Source organism: Lissotriton helveticus, chromosome 7 (genome assembly GCF_964261635.1).
Source record: "Lissotriton helveticus chromosome 7, aLisHel1.1, whole genome shotgun sequence".
Taxonomy (NCBI): Eukaryota; Metazoa; Chordata; class Amphibia; order Caudata; family Salamandridae; genus Lissotriton; species Lissotriton helveticus.
In genome coordinates this window covers 1,895,940,148-1,895,959,423 of record NC_136068.1, presented here as the reverse complement: position 1 = coordinate 1,895,959,423, position 19,276 = coordinate 1,895,940,148, and positions in this window count along the sequence as shown.

Genomic DNA, 19,276 nt, shown 5'->3' with positions numbered 1-19,276 from the left:
TAACAAAGTGGACCATGTTTGCAAATTAGGACAGTTTTAAACTTGTGAAGATAGGCTGTATAAGTGTTTACCAAGGTGTGGAAGGCTGCATGAATTTGTACTTGCTGCAGGCAATGTTTGTTTTCATATCAGGTAAATTAATAGTACAAACTGTTCAAATAGATTATAAAACAGACCGATAAAGAGTCAGAAAACAGGTCACAAGCTGACCTGTGATCCCAGCCTATAGGGCACTGCCTGATTGCCCTCTAGGCCAATCGAAGCCTGTGTTGGGTCACTCTGCATGATGCTACGTCAGTATGAATCTGTTACCGCATTGGCTGACACCTTACAGTCTATAAAATATAGAAAATCAACAACTGTAATCATGCTAATACTTAAAGGTAATGACATGTTTTTCAAATTAATGTTTAAAATTGTACAAACTCTTCTGTACGGCTCCTGATTGTAAACCTTTGCACACACACACACACACACACACACACACACGCACACGCAGAGCCACACACACACACACACAAACACACACACAACCACACACACACACACACAACCACACACACACAGAGCCACACACACACACACACGCACACACATACGCATTTTAATTCCCCTGAATGTGTTAAAAATAGAACATGGTAACATTGAAATTGGCTCACCTAAAACAAATGGGAGTGTTGACGATTTAACCATGGGTAAAGCTGAGATTTCCACCAGTTTCTCTCAGTTGTCGGTCTTGTTTTATTGTTAGCACACCGGTACTCGCTGGTTTGATTAACATTTTGATAAAGTCAAGTGGGACCAAAAGTCACGCAATGCAATGACTAAACGAGAACAGATTGAACGACTCACATCTGATGATTAATTTGCCCCTATATGTTATCCTTGCATTTTGATACTTTTGGTGTAGGTTTTCCCATCATTTATGCAGGAATACATGTACCAGAATTCAATGGGTGGACCCCTCACGCCTGGTACAGGACTGTGTCTGGTGTCTGTAAATACCTAATGATGTATTATTTGCTGACATATGGGATTCTCCCACCCACACCCCAAAAAAATGTGTGAAAAGAGTTATCAAAGCATACATATTTGCTAGCAGTCTCTGATACCAAAGCAAAGTATGTTTTAGGGGCCATATGTGTGCATATTAATGTAGGTTCCAATTGGAGGTGACCTGGAAGGAATCAGTGCAGAAAGGTGACCTGGAGCATGTGCTGGAGGAAAGCACCAATGGGGTGGGAGCCCAACATATTGTCGGTTTGTACTGTGGATGGGTTAGTTATTCTAGCTATGAGGTAGTTCCTTCTTATAGACATCTTGATTATTCTTCTGTAGTAGAAAATATAAGGCTTGTTTGTGAGTGGCCCAGAATCATACAGTGTAATGCTTATCATGTAATTACAAAGAATGATAAAGATCCTACATATTTCTGCAAATCAATTATGCAGAATCTGTCCAGCACTTAAGGGAACATGTGAAGCACCAAAATCCCTGTTATTCCCCAAAAAGTGTGAATATGGGATAATTACCAGATCCAATACATTCTGATCCTCTTTGTGTTTATTATCACATGCTATAATTATCATATTGACAGCGCCTACTCATAATCAGGGTCAAAGGGTCACACTTAAAGACCATCAACTGTACACTGACACACCACAAACACTTAAAATGTCAAACATAAGTGCACTTGAACGCTGGGAGATAATGTGCTTGTGACACCAAGACACCTATAGAAACAAAAATCCAACCTAATATATACTGTCCAGTTACACTACTTGACCCCTGACACCAAAATAGACCTCATACCCCACACCTGTTGAAGCTACAGAAATAGAGGAGCAGTTAATTCACATTCCGGGCAGCAGAGCACCACGCCACACCCACACCAGGACTTTGCAGCTGAATGAATGGAGTAAATAAAATGCATTTATAGAGCACACATACTCCATAGTTTACTGTCGTGAATGAGCTGACACAGAGCACAATGGCACATAATGTTCCCTAAGAACAAGACAATAATGGCTGCACTTAAAATCTTTGAACATCTTTCCAGGGTAACAGCTTCATTGAACAAAAGAGGTCAATGCATCATGCTGTTTAGAAAGAAAACAGTGAACAATCAATATTTTGTCTCAATCAGTACTGAGTCAGAGTAACAGAAGCTGATCAATCAGTTTTGGTTCTAAATTTCGAAATAAAATGAGAGAAATTTTCGAAAATGAAACCAGAAGCTAAAACATGTAAATCAAAAATGGAAAGGGAGAAGGATAGCTTCAGCTTTAGGATAGGTGTAAGAGTGTCATTAAGGTTAGAGGTAGCAGCAGGGAAAGGGGAACGGAGAGTGTTAAGGATAGGGTTAGCATGAAATACGACTGGAAATGGTGCACAACTATGCTGCATGCTTGTATGTGGCAGGGTAAACAGCCATGACAACGCGGGCTTTACCCCGCGCTGCCATTCTGACGCTGCCATCACAACGCAAGTCTTGGGCAGAGTGGTAGGTAATTGCATGTGTCCTATTATCAACGCTCCAGTTAATGTTGACCAATATGGTTTTTTTGCAGAGAGCAGCACTATTACCAGCATCTGCTGTCCATAAGACCTTATACACAACACTCCTGCGGATGCCGTGGGTTGGCTGGCTATGTCGTTAAAAGGCATTTAACACCCTGAGTTGGGTTTTTCTCTCCCTCACCCTTGAGGCCATGGGATTCGGCCCTAGCTTTCTGAGAAGGATTTACACCATGTATGATAATTCAACGGTACTGGTTAAGCCCGGACAGCTGATCACAAACAGCTTTGTTGTATGGAGAGGCACTGGACAGGGGTACCTGTTCTCCCCGTTAATGTTTGCCCTTGTCATGGAACCGCTGGCTTGCCAACTTTGTCAGTGGGAACAACAGTGGGAAATCTGGGAGTTGAAGGTACACTACATCATCTTGCGGTATGTTTATGACACCCTGGTTGCCTTCAACATGTTGAGGGCACATTGCTGATCCTCATACATTTGCTGGATGATATCAGGGGCATCTCCGGCCTTAATGCCTCTTCCCACTGCACTGCGTTCTGAACTATACAGGGATGCCGCAACAGAAGCTCACCTTCAGTGGTGTTATGACGCCTTCAATTACCAGGGAATCCAAATTTACCACTTGGAGAAGAATCTTCTGGAGGGAAATGGAGACAAGGCACTGTGATCTATCGACCGGTCCATGCCCTTTTGGTGCTAGTTGCCCCATTCTCCACTGGGCCCAGTGATGCGATCTCCAACATGCTGGTGCTGCTGAGATTACTTTACTTCCTCTCTGCACTCTTGATGGTGCACCCCACAAGTTTCTAACGCAAGCTGCATCGTCTTTTCTCAAACTAATCTGGAGTGGCAGATGTCACTCACCACACTGCAACGCCCTGAACTCAGAAGTGGACTTGAAGCATTATGTGGTGGTACAGCTGCAGTGGCTGATGGCCTGGATATGGGTTCCCACTTGCTCCAAATTAATATACCTTTGCAAAGTCCTAAGTAACAGGAGCATTTACACATGATTGTCCAACCAACTGTTCATCCTCATCACGATATGTGTCAGATGACTGTTGAAGGGACCTGGTGATGAGTACCCCCCCCCTACTCCCCTTCATTCGAGATCCAAGATTTACCTCGTCTAGGTGGCGCAGTGCATTAATGTGCCACAGGTGTGTGGCGGGAGGCAATTGTCAACCAATTGGGGGACCTCAATCAAGAGGGTGTCCCCATGTCTTCTCAAGATGCCATGGACACTCACAGCTGAGAACGGGTGAGTATTTTTATTTTTCACATAATATAACACGTACTGAGGGCTCCCCACATCTCTCGGATTGCACAAGCTTGTGCTCCATAATGGCACTATACACTATCAGTGCCCTCTAAACACTCGAAACGTCACTATACGGAGCATGCTGTGGGGGTTTGAGCTGGGTAGGATAGGGTGCTGCTGCAGCCCTTGTCGAATAAGGCCTGGACCTGGGCAGCCCAACAGCTGAAGGCCAGGTCTTTAACCCAAGGTTCCATTTCACACTTTTCAACTAGGAAAACCATACTTACCTCTCTCTTCGACGCATTAAGTGCATGTTCCCGACTTTGGCTCCTGAATGACTTTGTCGCAAATTGCTAGATTCTGGGCTCTACCATATGATTTCGGATTGCCCATTGCTGCACCCAGGATAGCTTGGAGTCACTACCACAGTTCCTGAACTAGCAAACCATTTCCTTGCACTCAAACCCGGATCCTGCCTTTCGGGACTATGGAGACACCTCTATACGTTCATCTGACCTCACATTTGTCTTGTTTAAGAGGCAGGTAGCAAGGGTGTGGAAGGCGCCGGCCCACCCAGACCTCCAGTGCTTGCTGGCACCATGTGAGAAGCTGGCTGAGGCAGCAGGCACCTCGGGGTTTACCCCGCAGCACCCAATGTGGTGGCACCATGCCACCCACCTATGTGAAAGGTAGGCACCGAGAGATGAAATTCCTGAGACTGTAATAGGCTCGGGAGGGGGGTGCACAACCACCTTCGTCAGTCAAATAAAAGCTATGGATGCTTTTTGGATTAATACACAGGTGGAGTTCCATTCTGGATATAATGCTCATTTCACAGTCGTTAAACATTGAAGAGAAGCACATCCAAATATAAACATAGCAGTTGCCCTCATTACAACTCCCTTTCTGTAAAGGACAAATCACCCTATCTTCTTGTTCTTGCCCAAGGCACGGTAGGTGTCTTTTCTCAACAATTCCACACTGAAAAACAATCTGAAGCTTTTGATGGAGATGAATGCATCATTGATTTATTGGATCGTCATCTCTTCTGCAGTGACTTTCCTAGATAAGTGGGTTCTTTTCTGTCGTCTCCTAGTCTGAGTCCATGGTTGTCCCTTTTAATTACTGAGTATGCAAATGTGCAACATCACCTACAAGCTCCACCTGTTTAGCCCTGCCCCTTCTACGTTAGTAATATGTAACTTTGTTCTTGCTAATTTCCAGGCTGATGGAAATCTCATCTCACCAAAGTGACCCGAGCGTGCTTCCTGCCAAATGTGATGGCACATACTTGATGCAGAGGAATATGAGGACATCTCCACAAACTCAAATATATAATATGGTACATACCCGCTGCAGAGTTTATCTTTGACATTTCTCAATTTTGAGAAATCACTGTCCCTGGTGAGCAGTCGCGAGTGATGGTACTATGATTGATGAGCAATAGGATTTTTCATTTTCAACATGTCACTGTCTCGGCCCGTGGCAGTGTCAATTTGCTCTAATGACATGGCAGGTGATGTGCTCGATTTTACAACGACAATTATGTAGGTTTCAGGTGTCTTAGATCGGGTACCAGGGCCTTTTATGGATACTTCTGAAAAAGAATCAGCAGGATTAACTGTAATTGCTTTTACTTGGAATATGATGTTCTTATTCAATTGTATTCAATTGTTTTTATATTGTGTTATGATGATTTTTATTCCTGTAAATGATCAATTTTCTTTTTTATTGAATAAATTACTAATCATCAGGATTCTAATCCTTCACTGGCAGTTGAATGGTGTTGTAGTTGCATTCCTGTCATATCAGACCCCCAATATATTCAAAACGAGGAGGGTTTTGAATTGCTAAATATTGTCAACAGGGCTTGCTGATCGGTCTCTACTGTGAAAGGTTTCCCATGTAAGAGCACAAGCCCACACCACTGCCAATAATTCTTTCTCAGGTTGTGAATAAGCACAATCAGTTTGTGACAAGCTTTACTGGTGTTTGCCACAATATGCCTCCAACATTCGGCTGTTCATTGTTCTGTGCAAGAACTGCACCTAGCCGGACAGGGCTAGCATCAACTACAACTTTGATATTAAGTTTGTGATAAGAGTAGGCCATTTCAGTGGCATTCTTAATGGCTTGCTTGATTCTCTTGAAACTCTCTTCGCAGTCACGTGACCAATGAAAAACAACGTTCTTTTTCATCAGTTCTCATAATGGTGCACTGACAGTCACAAACTCTTGTATGTATCTTGAACAATAACTGGCTGTCCCAAGGGATGAATATAACATGGAAAATTCTTGTGGGGGATTGGTAGTTGATATTGCTTGCACTTTAGCTGGATCGAGTGTCATACCCCTATCAGAAATGGTATGGACAAAGAATTTCAAACTTGTCTTGCGGAATTCGCTTTTGTCAGCATTCAAAGTCAATCCAGCATCCTTTAGCAAACAACACACTTGAATGAGAGCTTTGTCATGCTCTTTCTGAGTAGCCATGAAAATAAATATTTAATTACTATAGTTGTAGGCTTTAACAATAGGCTGTATTATACGTCAAATTACATCTTGGAAAAGTTCTGCAGCAGAGGACAAACTCAGTTGCTAATGGCAAAACAGGCCAATATGTCTAGAAAAGGTTGTTTTGTACCTACAGTTCTCATCAAGGTCACATTGCTGATATACTTAGTTTAAGTCAATTCGAGAGAAACACTTTGAAGCACTCAATTGAGTTCTCATTTCAGCAATGTAAGGACCTGAATGTCATTCTCTCTCAATTGCCTTGTTGGCCTGTTGCATGTTAACACAAAGGTGTTCAGCTCCTTCAGTGTCTTTTTTAGGCACTACAATGGGAGATACCCATGGGTTGGATCAGTGGAATGTTCAATGATATTGTGCTTGAGCAATTAATTAAGTTCACTTTCAAAAGTTTCTTGAAACTGAAACACAATTTGTCTGCGACTTTGGGCAACAGGGCAAACAGTCTCATTCACATGTAACAACGTTCATAGCTTTGAGCATTCCTAACACATGAATAATAAAGAAAGCTGAAGTTCTATTTCATGACGAGTGGTCATATTGTAGTTCACTGATATCAGTCTCATTTCAGAAGTATTGTTAAAACTGAGCACACAGGCACTTGAAGCTGTGCTGGGGGGTATATATAGGGGTGTGTACCACGCTTTACTTGTTCTTCGTCGTGGCTAGAAAGGAACCTTAACTTTTGAAGGGTGTTGAAGCAGCTCATGTAACATTTTAGTTTTCAACTGTGTGAGTTGTGGGAATTGAGATCATTTGCAATATTTGTCCGCAGATATGATGTTTAGCGACCGACTGCAAACAATAATAAAATATAACGAACACACAGTTATCTTTTGCAAGCCTCTCTGAAGTTAACATTTCGCAATTATCATTGTCACTTTTATTGGAAAACTTTCTTTATCAACTCTTTGACTATGATTTGGATGACATTGTATGGTGTCAATTTGCCTAATTTATTTGACTACCTGGCCTTGTGGGAGCACACCGATTGCTGTTGATAAGGCGCTCAGTTGCCATTTTCGTCTTCACCCTTTGACATACCTACTTCTCTCTTTACCTTGCAAACCCTCCCAAAATAGTTTGCTTTGCCACAGCTGTTGCAAATCTAACAAATGGGGTGACATCAACCATCATGTGGTACGGTAATGCACATCTGAAACACATTTTCTTTTTCTGTGTGGACAATGCTATGAATGCCTCAGCTTTAAGCTTGGGCCTTCATTTCATGTTCATGACTGACAAACTCTAGGCTACTACAGCCCCCATGTCAGCCGCTTGTCAAATAGCACACTCCTTAGCCCGGGCAGCTGTGAGGGCTTTTACCAAGCTCAGTGTTTCCATCAGCATTTGTCATCGACAGGGATCTGAGAGACATTTATCTATAACTTTGAGGCGGGCAACTACCACATCATTAAATTAATTGAACTTACAGTGCTTTATGAGGAGATCCAGTCTCTCAACTAACCTATCAGTGGTTTTCCCCTACTCTGGCAATCTTGACTGAAGATGTGGATCACCGTGTCCTATTACATCGCCTGGCCAAGGCAGGAATTGTGGGTACGGCGCGAGCATGGATTGAATCTTTTCTTTCCAACCGTTCCTTTCAGGTGTGGGACTGCAACTCACGGTCAGAACCACTTCCCGTCAAGAACGGAGTTCCCCAGGGGTCGTCACTCAGCCCCACCTTGTTTAATGTTTATATGGCCCCCCTGGAAGACGTAGTGGCCCCCTATGGTATAAAAATAATAAACTACGCAGACGACACTCAACTAGTCGTCTCCCTGTCCCACCTGGATAACCATCCTGACAGCCTGCTTAACTGTCTCCAGGACATCCATTCCTGGATGTGTGACTCGGCCTTCAAGCTGAATGGTGCAAAGACCGAGATCATGCTCCTGGGCAACAAATGGACATCCATCCCACCAACTGTTTGGCCTGACACCTTTGGTGAAATCCCCTCCCCAAAAAAGGAGATCAAAACATTAGGAGTATGGCTGGAACCCAACTTAACCATGAAGACGCAGGCGGCCAAGACTGCAGGTACCTGCTTTGGTCTCCTGCGATCCGTGCGCAAGATCCTACCCCTTCTCCCCCCGCTATCCAGGAAACTACTGGTCCAGGGACTTGTCTTAGCCCGGCTCGACTACAGTAACGCCATCTACCTTGGGGCTCCGGAATACACCCTGGCCAAACTCCAACGTATGCGGCGGCCAGGCTCATTATGAACCTCCCCCCCAGAGTTTCAGCCAAGCCTGCCCTCAAAGCCCTACACTGGCTCCCTGTCCGCCATAGAGTAGAGTTCAAAGCCCTGTGCACCACCCACAAGCTTATCAATGGAGTTGGCCCTGCCGCTCTGAGACACATGGTCACCCCTTATAAAGCCCCCAGATCCCTCCGCTCTGACGCCGAACATCTGGCTACTGTACCAAAATTCAGGAAGGCTCGCACCGGCGGTCGTCGCTTTGCGGTCAACGCCTCCATAGGTTGGAACTCACTCCCTCGCAGTCTACGTCTGGAACCCTCGCACACTCTGTTCCGTAAGAAACTCAAAACTCTTCTGTTTCCCAAATAATTCCCTCCCTCTGCCCCTCTCCTGGTATTCTCAGATTTACAGCGCGGGGATGCCTACGGGTCACCAGGCGCTTTAGAAATCGCAAAATAAATAAATAAATAAATAAATGTATCATTTGCAATCTACATTTGGCACTGGATTGAACTCGGCATTCAAGGCTGCTTCGATTTGATTGTACATCACTTCACCATTTTGTGGGATCTTTTTATGGCTTATGTCATACCTTCACCAGCCATGTTCTTCCAATACTTGATGATGTTTTTGTCATCTTTTTCATCTATGACATCTATAAAATCCTCAATTCTTTAGCCAAGTAGCCCAACTATTGTCAATATTCTGTTTTTTGGCTGTATGAAATGATCATGGCAGTTTTAAAAATGCAGCAACAGTGTACCTAGTTGTGGCTCTTATTGACAGTGAGAGTATACGCTGTTCACTTGGACCTGTACCATTCATACCATCTGTAAGTCCTTGCGGTGTGCTGGCTTGAGGGACATCTTTAACACATTGAAGAACTGTGACCTCAGCCTTGCTCTTCATTAGAGCTCTTTATCTTGATGAAGATCTGTGGAGATGTTCTGGGCCCCCGCACAGCAGCTTTCCTGGATGGGTTGCTTCATTTAGGGAAACCTGCTGAAGCATAACCTCAAACTTCTATTTGGGGCCACTTCACAGCCCGCTATGCCATGATGCTTTGATGAGAAGACAAGTCCTTTCAAATTCGAAAGGTTTGATAAGCAGAGAAGGTTATGATATTCAATTGACTTTTCTCTTACATCTCTCTTAGTAACCACCTGGTTGATCTCTGCTTCATAGCACATCATTTAACAGCTCAACTTGATTATCACAATATGCTTCCTTTCATAACCTGTTTGCATGGATTTTAAAAGTTATCACTCTTATGATATACATTATTAATTAGTGCGGTATACCGCTGTTGGCGCCCTTTTCATTAGATTCTTGGCCACTGTTGAGTAGATTTTCAATGATGCTTTCTTTATCTTTGAAAGCTTTGCACAGGCTGGCATTACGCTGAGATTCCACAAGGGCCAGCATCGATTCTGCACTTTGCATGCAGTACACATGGCGCTCACAACTAGCAGTTTGCTGTACCACAGCAAACTCTCTGGGAGAGCACTGTTGATCTACAGGTTACTTATCCCCGCCTCGTTGCCAGTTGTAGTATCCTACCCAGCCTGGGTACTCAGCAATAACTACACCCCATACAGATAGAAATATACAAATCTTTACTCTTCATCCTGTAAGTAAGAACTCCACTTTGTGTGATGGTAGACCACATATACAACAACAAACATATAGATAGGGTTTTGTGTCAAAAGGCATAGATGGCAGTATGGGAACAACCATGTACTGCCCCCTTGTTGCTAACTAACACAAAACAGTACTTTTTGTTACTTTTAGGGTACTTTCCAATGTAAAACAAAGTACTGGAAAGTAAATTGGTAAAACAGCATTTTGTGCTGGTCCGCATCACTTTTGTGTCGCTAACCCAGAACAAATTATGTAAAAATCTACCCCTAAGTTTCATGGCTACGTACCAGTGTAAGGAGGTGAGAGAATGATACAGAGGAGTGTGACTTGACTTGTATGATAGAGAAAGTGAGGGGAAAATGACACAAACATGAAGCACATGTGAGAGTACAACAATGCAAAGGAGAGAGAGGTAGCTACAGGAAGACACAAAAACAGAGAGTGGGCAAGGGTAAGAACAAGTTACTCTTCTAAAGAGAAATATACTTACTGGGTATAAAAGTATGAGTAAACTATACTGTTTAATACAAATGTTTGCAAAGAATATTGAGGTAATACCCTAGAGGTGGGTAGAGATATCATGCAATATGTGTGGTCAGTCAGTGTATGGTGGACTAGTTAAATATTTTTGCAAGGATACTTTTTTTCTCATTGTCCAGTTTTTCTGTCTGTTTTCAAGCCATGTGACCAAATAATGATTAATAATCCCCATCTTTGCAGCAGCCACTTGATATGCATTCTCTTTATCTAAAATTATAGGTCCAGTCGTCTGATGATCAAGATGACTTCAACGATACTGCTCTTTCTGTACTTCCTGCCTCTGGGATTATCTGCCACTTCTTCCACTGATTGCAAACCACCTACTGGAGAGACTGGTTACATCAGATTCCTCAGAGAACATTTTGACAATCCGAAGAGTGCTGGTGATGACTATTGCAACGTTATGATGCACAAAAAGTGTGTGATAAACCTTGAGCAATCCAAGGCACCATGCAAAGAGACAAACACCTTTATCCATGCCCCAAAGACACATATGCAAGCTATTTGTCTGAAAATGGGATCATCCTATGGAAACAACCAGCGGATCAGTCATGGTCGCTTCAGCGTCACGACCTGCAGGATCAAAAGCAATGCCCCTAGTAGCCCCTGTCAATACAGTGAGAATACTGCCATCAGGAAAATTGTAATATCTTGTGAAAATAAGCTACCTTTGCTCCTTCAGGAAGGAGTAAATCTGGCATACTAAACAAAGCGGGTCATGCTTGTGGCTGCCAATATTTAATCAATGACACAAAATTCTGTACATGGCAAACAAGGTCAACAATGTTGTACTTCATAATATTTCGCTGAGACGCAAACCAAATCTAATGTTCTTTATCAAACTTCTAGTTATGAAACATTTCTCTAAAGAATATTAATCACTACCTGCCGATCTTAATTTTACTTTTACTGATTCACAGTCTTCCAAATTAACGGACAAAACTAAAAAGAGAGGCCTACTTAAATTGAGATCACCTCTTGATTACATTGATGCTGAATTAACAGTTGTCTTTTTCTGGAGATTAAATGGTTTGTTAACACTGTGAGGTACGCACACCTCAGATGAAATGAAGCTATTATAGTGCTTACAGAAGATGCTGTCAAGGATTTAGAGATAAACAACAAAAAGCAAAGATCAAAAAAGATTCATATTGTCAACATAATGCCTAAAAAGTGCTGTCAATACGCTCTGATTGTTTGAAGGTTCAGTGCAAGGTTCAATTGTTGTAACTTTTACGGATCAACAAGAAAAATGATTGTGGTGGAATTAATTAAAAAATACAACTATGTTTTCATGTCTAACAAACAGAAAAAATGCTAACAGGTTTGAGAAGCAATTTAGATTTTTATAATAATAAATGTGTATTCACACAAAAGCAACCCTGTGTCAGGACATGTCTGGAACTGGCTCCCTGGTTGTAGGTACTTTTCTGCCCATCCCCTTCTCCTTCAACCTAGGACACAAGCCCAGCAAAATGCTATCTAAATAATAGTTTATCCCACATGAAACACTGTGTAATACCATAAGTGCCTTATAGTATATGTTTACAGGGAGTGCTGGATCTTAAGATCCAAGACAAGACAAGCAGGGGAGGGAAACACAGGATGGTAGTTGAATGTCAGATGTAGAGATTGAAGGAAAGAGGACAGAGACCTTTGAGGTGTGGGACTAGGTGAAAAAGAGGAAGGCATGAAGGGAAAACATCCCTTACCCACATCAGCAGTTGTGGAATAGAGTGGAGCTGCTGCAAAGAGAGATGGGGGGACAGTGCAGTTGGAATGAGCTACAAAGAGAGCTCAGTTTATGTATGGGGTCAGCGGTGTGTGGGCAAATATTTATTATGAGGAGCCTAGGCCTAAATGTAGTGTAGGTAATTTGTGATTCTCAAAAAATGTCTGCTTTGCAAAGAGCCTTTGGTGACTCTTTACAATATGAAAATGCAAGGGCCATGAAAGGGCACCCCAGCCCCTCTGTGATTTTCAATGAAGCATAGCGATGGGATGCAATAACGATAGCGACATGAAATGCATACTCGTTCAGAAACACAATGCTATCCTCTGGGGACAGATTCCAACTGAGGAGTGGTGAGAGACCACCATTGGGGGAAAGGGGGGAAACACAATGGAGGCTACTACATTATCTTCTACTGACTCTCAATATTTTTCTAAGGGACTTGTAAAGCTTTAATGAACTGTTGTCAGACAGTGAATACAAATGTGAAGAAAAAGCAGTGCTAACTATTGCAGTCCTCCATCTGTGCATTTACAGGTTTTCACAGGGGTTTACATGCCGTCTCCTGCTTCATACACATTCATGATCTTCTGCAACCTCTTGCAAATTATTTTACAGTGGTAATAAATAGTACATCAGTAGTATTGAATGCAAAATGAAGGGGAGCTCATTAGCAGCTGGTGTGCAAAAACACTGACTGTTTTGTGACCTGCTCATTGTACATTAGGCTCTGTCTCACTAAAATAACATATTGGTAACGTACTGAATATTACGTTTTCATGTAACAGTGTGCAGCAAAAATGTTGCAGCATAAATATAGGCAACCAAAATACTGGCAATGCAAGAATTGATATGTAAATATAGGTTTCTAAATCCACCTACATGTACATATACATGCATGCATGGTATATAAAAGTGTTTAAAATGCTGAAAATGTATTTTTTTCAACATTCATGTTTCACACACACATGTCCTTAGGACATGTGTGTGTGAAACATGATGCGAAAAACACATTTCAGGGGTGCATGGGGGGTCCTTTGGACCCCCCCTGCACCCATGAAATTTTCAAAGTGCCACTCGCAATTTGTTGATGCCTTCCCATTCACTCCTATGGGCCTTTTGGCCCATAGGAATCAATGGGAATTGCGAAAATTAACTTAAGAATTCGGTATTCATTTGGGATTCGGTAAAAATTGCGATTTTTACCGAATCACAAATGAATACCGAAAATAATGATGCATAGCATTTTGCACTTCTTAATTTGCGATTCCTTATTTTTCACAAATTAGGAAGTGCAAAATGTAACAATGATGCATGTGGGCCAATATGTGGTTCTGTTTGTTATTTCTCTCAGCTGTCCCTAATAGGTAGGTTGTTGGTTTTTGCATTATTGTTGCAACTTTTGGCTTCCACCCATTTGTGTTACCAAGTTTCAGAAGCCATCAAGATGTGGTCAACATAACTGTACAAATACAATAACCATATGAATGTGGGAGAATAGAGTTTAAATCATTTGATTGATGCAAACACCCAAACTGCATAAAGTACAGACACATTATCAATCCAGCCATTTCTAGGTCAATGTATAATATTATAATATGATATCCTTCAATTTATTCTGACAACTCATCTTGGTCATCTACTTAATATTTTAGAGGACCCTGAATTGTTGCTGGTCTTGCAGCAACTTATGACTATATTTGTATTTTTATACCAATTATATATGATGATAAGGGTCGACTGAGGTAGATCAGTAATCACGGATTGTGGTATACTTTAAAGAAAGTGTGACTAAAGGGTCCACCCCCATGACCGATCCCAGGTGGCAAAAGGCTACGACTGTGAAAGAAGAAAAATAATACAGTGACTTTTTAGTGGGTTGTAAGTAATATCCTCTCATACAATTGCTGCATGCCTTAGCATGCATGTCAGGTTTTTGGTCTTGACGAAAGCCATTCCGACCCTGAGAGGCCCTTATTAATATGACTGAAACATGTAGACAGTTTGAGGATCAGTAGGATAAAATTAATATCCTTCACATATCCTCCACTATTTTAATATTCTACTATTGACCAATAGTTCCGTGATTAAAATTTAAGCTGAAGTGACAAGATGTGTTGAGCCAATTTTAACCACTGCACTTGAGCAAAATTCACTCACCATCGCAACTTCACCCTTGAACCAAATAAAATCAGCTCCGCTGTAATCAAGACATTGTAGCACACCCTAGAAACATTTGGTGACCAGGGTGTGAACCCGTGGATGAAGCAAGTCACCTACCAGGTAGGAGAGGGAGAGTTCTTTTACAAAACATTATGGGTTCCTAGGCAGCATTTGTACCTAGAATAACCCCTAGAAGGTATAGGGTAACTAAGCATAAAGTGTGTTTTTACATGTTGTGAGTAATCACAATGTTTGTGGGCATATATGCATGTAATTTGGAATTCTCTTAGTGAGCATGCTTCAGTTTGATTAATTTGAGGGAGGTGTGTGGTATCCTGCTCTTATTGCTATGTATTTCCTTCTTTGTATTCTGTGCCCTGCTGCTCAGCCATAGTGTATGTGATTTCATACAATGTTCATGTGTGCCTTGTTGCATGAATGTCATTTGTAGTGTGTGAGCTTAGCAGCTGGGATGCTGCTCCCGGTGGGGATGCTACCTTTCTACTTACAATACCTGCAACCCATGACTCTGAAGAATAAACTTTCATCTTGTTTAATCATCTATGCTGGATACCCCCATTCTTACAATTGTACATTGTGGGCTGGCAGAAAATGGACCTAATGTGAAGGAAAGGCCACTGCTTGAACAGTGGAGGTGAGATGATTGAACCTGGAGTGCAACTATTGCTTTACAAGAGACTAGAGGCATATTTATGAGGGAATGGCGGAGCATGGCATCAAGCAAAAATTGCTCAATGCCACACTCCACCATTCCCAAAAATGCAGTGATGAGCCGTATTCACAAGAATGTCGTGTAGTCCTGCATTTCCCGTAGTGCTTGCACAAAATTAGCTACCTAGCGCCAACACTGGCACCATTGCACCATGGTGCAAGGGTCTCTGCAATGGGGGAAATATAGTTTGTGTGCAGGATGTGCACATAAACAATCCACAATAGTGATTTGACACCCCTGAGTGCTGCATTGCGCACACATTTGTAAATGATTGCTTATGTGTATAAACAATCATGCATGGTGTTTTGCTGTTTCTCTGTGTGCTGCACAATGCAGCACAAATAGAAACAGCAAACACTATGAGAATTGAAGCATTTCTGCTCACTTCCCAATGTTACAACCAGGTTTTCCCTGTTCTTAATTTTGGGGCAGCCCCATATTTACGTCACCCTTGTAAATATGGGCCCGCGACAAAATCAATGGGTGTTGTGGCTGTACTCGCACCGCAACACACATTGCCCACCCCAGGCGTAATGAAACCTGAGGGGACCCCCTGCAAAGTTCACTGGAGGGGGCCCCCAAGAGCTGGACCCAGTCAGGAGCTCTCACGCCAGGGCCGGACTGGGAACCCAAAGCAGCCCTTGCATATTTTGTCAGACCAGTCCCTCTATGCTCTATGGTACGTAGCGAGCCAGCCTGACTCTTGCAAGTGGGCTTGGGGTGGGGTGGAGGGGTGTTCTCCCCAATACTATTTTTTTATTGGCAGAAGCTGTGCATTATACAACACATTTTTCATTGTATATTCAAATGTATTAACTTTTAAAACATAGTAAATGATGACCTTACAGTGCACTGGGATACCCAGTCATACCCACATTCTTACAGAGAACATAGTGAATAGACCAGAGAAGCAACACTAAATCTGCATGACTTTCTTTTGCATGTTTTCCATCAAAGGCCACTACTTATTCTGTAATGTTTGGCACCTGAGTGCAGAGCATGGGTGGCAGACAGAAGTCACATGGAAGTCTGGCTCATTTTGGTCTCGAGGATCTGACCAAGAAGAGCCAGAGCAATCATCTGCACGGAAGGTCCGATCTGGCGGCTGTGTAGTGGTTGGTCAAGGTCCCATCACCCAACTGGAAGCAGGCTATCAGGTGAGAGGAAACAGGCCAGGCTGAGCCTACCTCCCATCAAGCCTCATTTGGAAAGCAGCCTGCGCAACTGGGGGCTGCCAGACACTGTAAACAGAAGCAACGCTTTCCCACCATCTCTCCCTGAGAAGAAAAATACAGAACCCCCAAAGAGGAAGAGTGCAAAAAGGTTCTGGGTCCACTTCCTGCTCAGGTGGAAATATGCCTCAGAGGAGCTGGCACTGCCCACGAAGACTGAGGCAATGCAGATGGAAAACGACCGGACGGTGCCCTTCACCCACGCAAGGGAGTGGCTGTATAAACCTTCTTGTGCCCACCCCCTTCCCTCTTGTGTCTTAGTGCACTTAAGTAGACCTCTATGTGCCTGCAGCACTCTTTAAATCAACAATGGTATGCTGTATCACAGCCCGATAACATAACACAATATAAAAACATAACAACGTAACAGATAGAAAAACTTGGCATGCCATACTATTGAACAACATAACATATCTTGCAATTTCATTTTACCATAACCAAAAATTCATGACATAGCAGCTCTTATAAGGTGGTCTGACTCTTACAATGTTGCTCTCATAGTTGTATGTTTAATATAACTTTTCATTTAAAACAGCAGGATCACACATTTTTAACGTTTTCAAAATCATCTTTAGAGTCGCACTTTCATCAAACAATCTACCACACTCTGTCTCGTGTTAAAAACAACAATGGTTCAAGCTCAAACAGGGCTGGTCTGAGGCATGCACTGAAATATGTCCAGTCCTGACCCTTATAGGGTTATCCAAGAAATCAGGCCTCCGAAAGCCCTGCCAAGCTAACTAACACATAAGGCAGCCTCACCCATGCAGCCCAGGGCATTAGTCAGGATTTAAAAAAACAGCTTTTCTGAAAAATGGTCACATGTTTTAATTTTTTTTAAATCAAATATCCATCAATCAATCAGGGGTTTATAAAGCTCGCTACTCACCCGTGAGAGTCTCAAGGCGCGTATGATGTCAATAAAATTCATCTTACTAATGTGCTTCTTACTATTAAGACCGCATTATCAATACTTTCGCCACTGTAAAACTATACCTTAAATATGCCCACCCACACTTCCTGTCAATGGCATGGGCTGGACTGGCAATGTGGTGTCAAGAACACACACATGCTGGAGAAAGTATCGCTAATAAATATTACAGTCAATGGTGGCTTGCGTATTTGAACTGACATATTACTAACTTGGTAGAAAACCATAGCATTCTTAGTCAGTTGTTCTCAAAATAGCTACATTGTGTATTGTTTAAACCTTTGCACCTTAGCAATGACAAGGACCACTTCAAGACTGCGTTATGACGGAAAGGTAGACATTGTGCTGTAGAAAATATCTTGCCTTGCCAAATATTTAGGATATCCAAATAGAAGACATCCACATAAAATTACTCTAAATTGCATTTGTTTACATAGCGCACCCCCGAGAGACTCAAGGTTTGCATTTCTCTCAGAGGAGGAATAAAAAGAAAAAGTAGCAAGTGTAGTTTTGTATTTCGAGTGGCTGCTGCATTTTAACAAGTGTAGATTTTAGAGCTGACAGTTCTAAAAGCAAATCGGCTACAGTGCCAAATGACCGACCATGGACAGACGCACAGATAACCCAGGCTAAAAAGATGCTTGGACATTTGAAAAACCGGTCTGCACCAGGGGAGTGCAGCCTAAGCCGATAAAAAAGTAGTTTGTGGGGGTGGCAGCCTACACAAACGTTAGTGGGAAGTGCTGGAGGCACTTTTCTGCCTGCAGATACACTCTTTGTTTAATCTAGTGAAAGAGGGGAGCAGAGATCTATCTTTGAACAACGTTCCGAAGGTTTTTCATTGTTTTATTTAATCAAAACAATGTCCACAGTTTTGTTAAAAAAAGAATTGTTCTAGTACTGATATGACAACCTTGAGTTTTTTCAAGTTGAAAAGAGATGGTCTCCTGCACCGTAAAGATTGGTTTAAATTGCTCTTGTTTTTTTTTATTTATTTGAAGTGTGTGCACTACTGGGAAGTCTGACGATGGCAGATAACAATTAGCAAAGGTGCTGAGGGTGTGTGGTGTGGAAAGGCAGGAGAGCAGAGTCGCAGAGACTTGTCCTGGACAGGTAGACTGGCTCACAGGAGTTGGCTCCTTAACTCTGAGCAGTTCACACTGGCGTGGCACTTGGTTATAGTGCGGCTGGGTCTCGGATTAAGGCTCATGGTCTAATACTGTACAGAAGAGCGGCAGAAGTGCGGAAGCAGGGGCCTCTACTTAAGGTTTATCCTCCACCTTAGCTATAGAAAATACAGTTAGATGATCCAGCCAAAGCAGTGTAAGGATGTAGCAGACAGGCTCTCACCACTAAAGGCACACATCAATGGCTGAAATAGCAAATACATCCAACTCATACAATGCACATTGCACTCATTGATTAGTGGTTTTATCTGAATCTGTATTCAGCTTAATGTTATGGCCTATGACACAGTAAAGTTACTCAAAAAGTAAAACATACTAAGACGACTTTCTTCAAACTGCCGTCCTCTGCAGCAAGTCTCTTTTATTATCCGGAAAGGCATGAAGTCTTTCTGGAAGAAGCATGCATGCCAACTGCTGCGACAAAATAAGACGCTGGCCGACTTTGTGTTGACTCCGACAAACAATGATGTACATATTAGCATGTCTAATGTATATTTCAAGGAGGAAACTGCAGGTGATTAGGCTGCATCTGAGTTCTCTCCAGGCCTTAAAGATGTGCTTGTAATGCTTACCTGGTCTAAC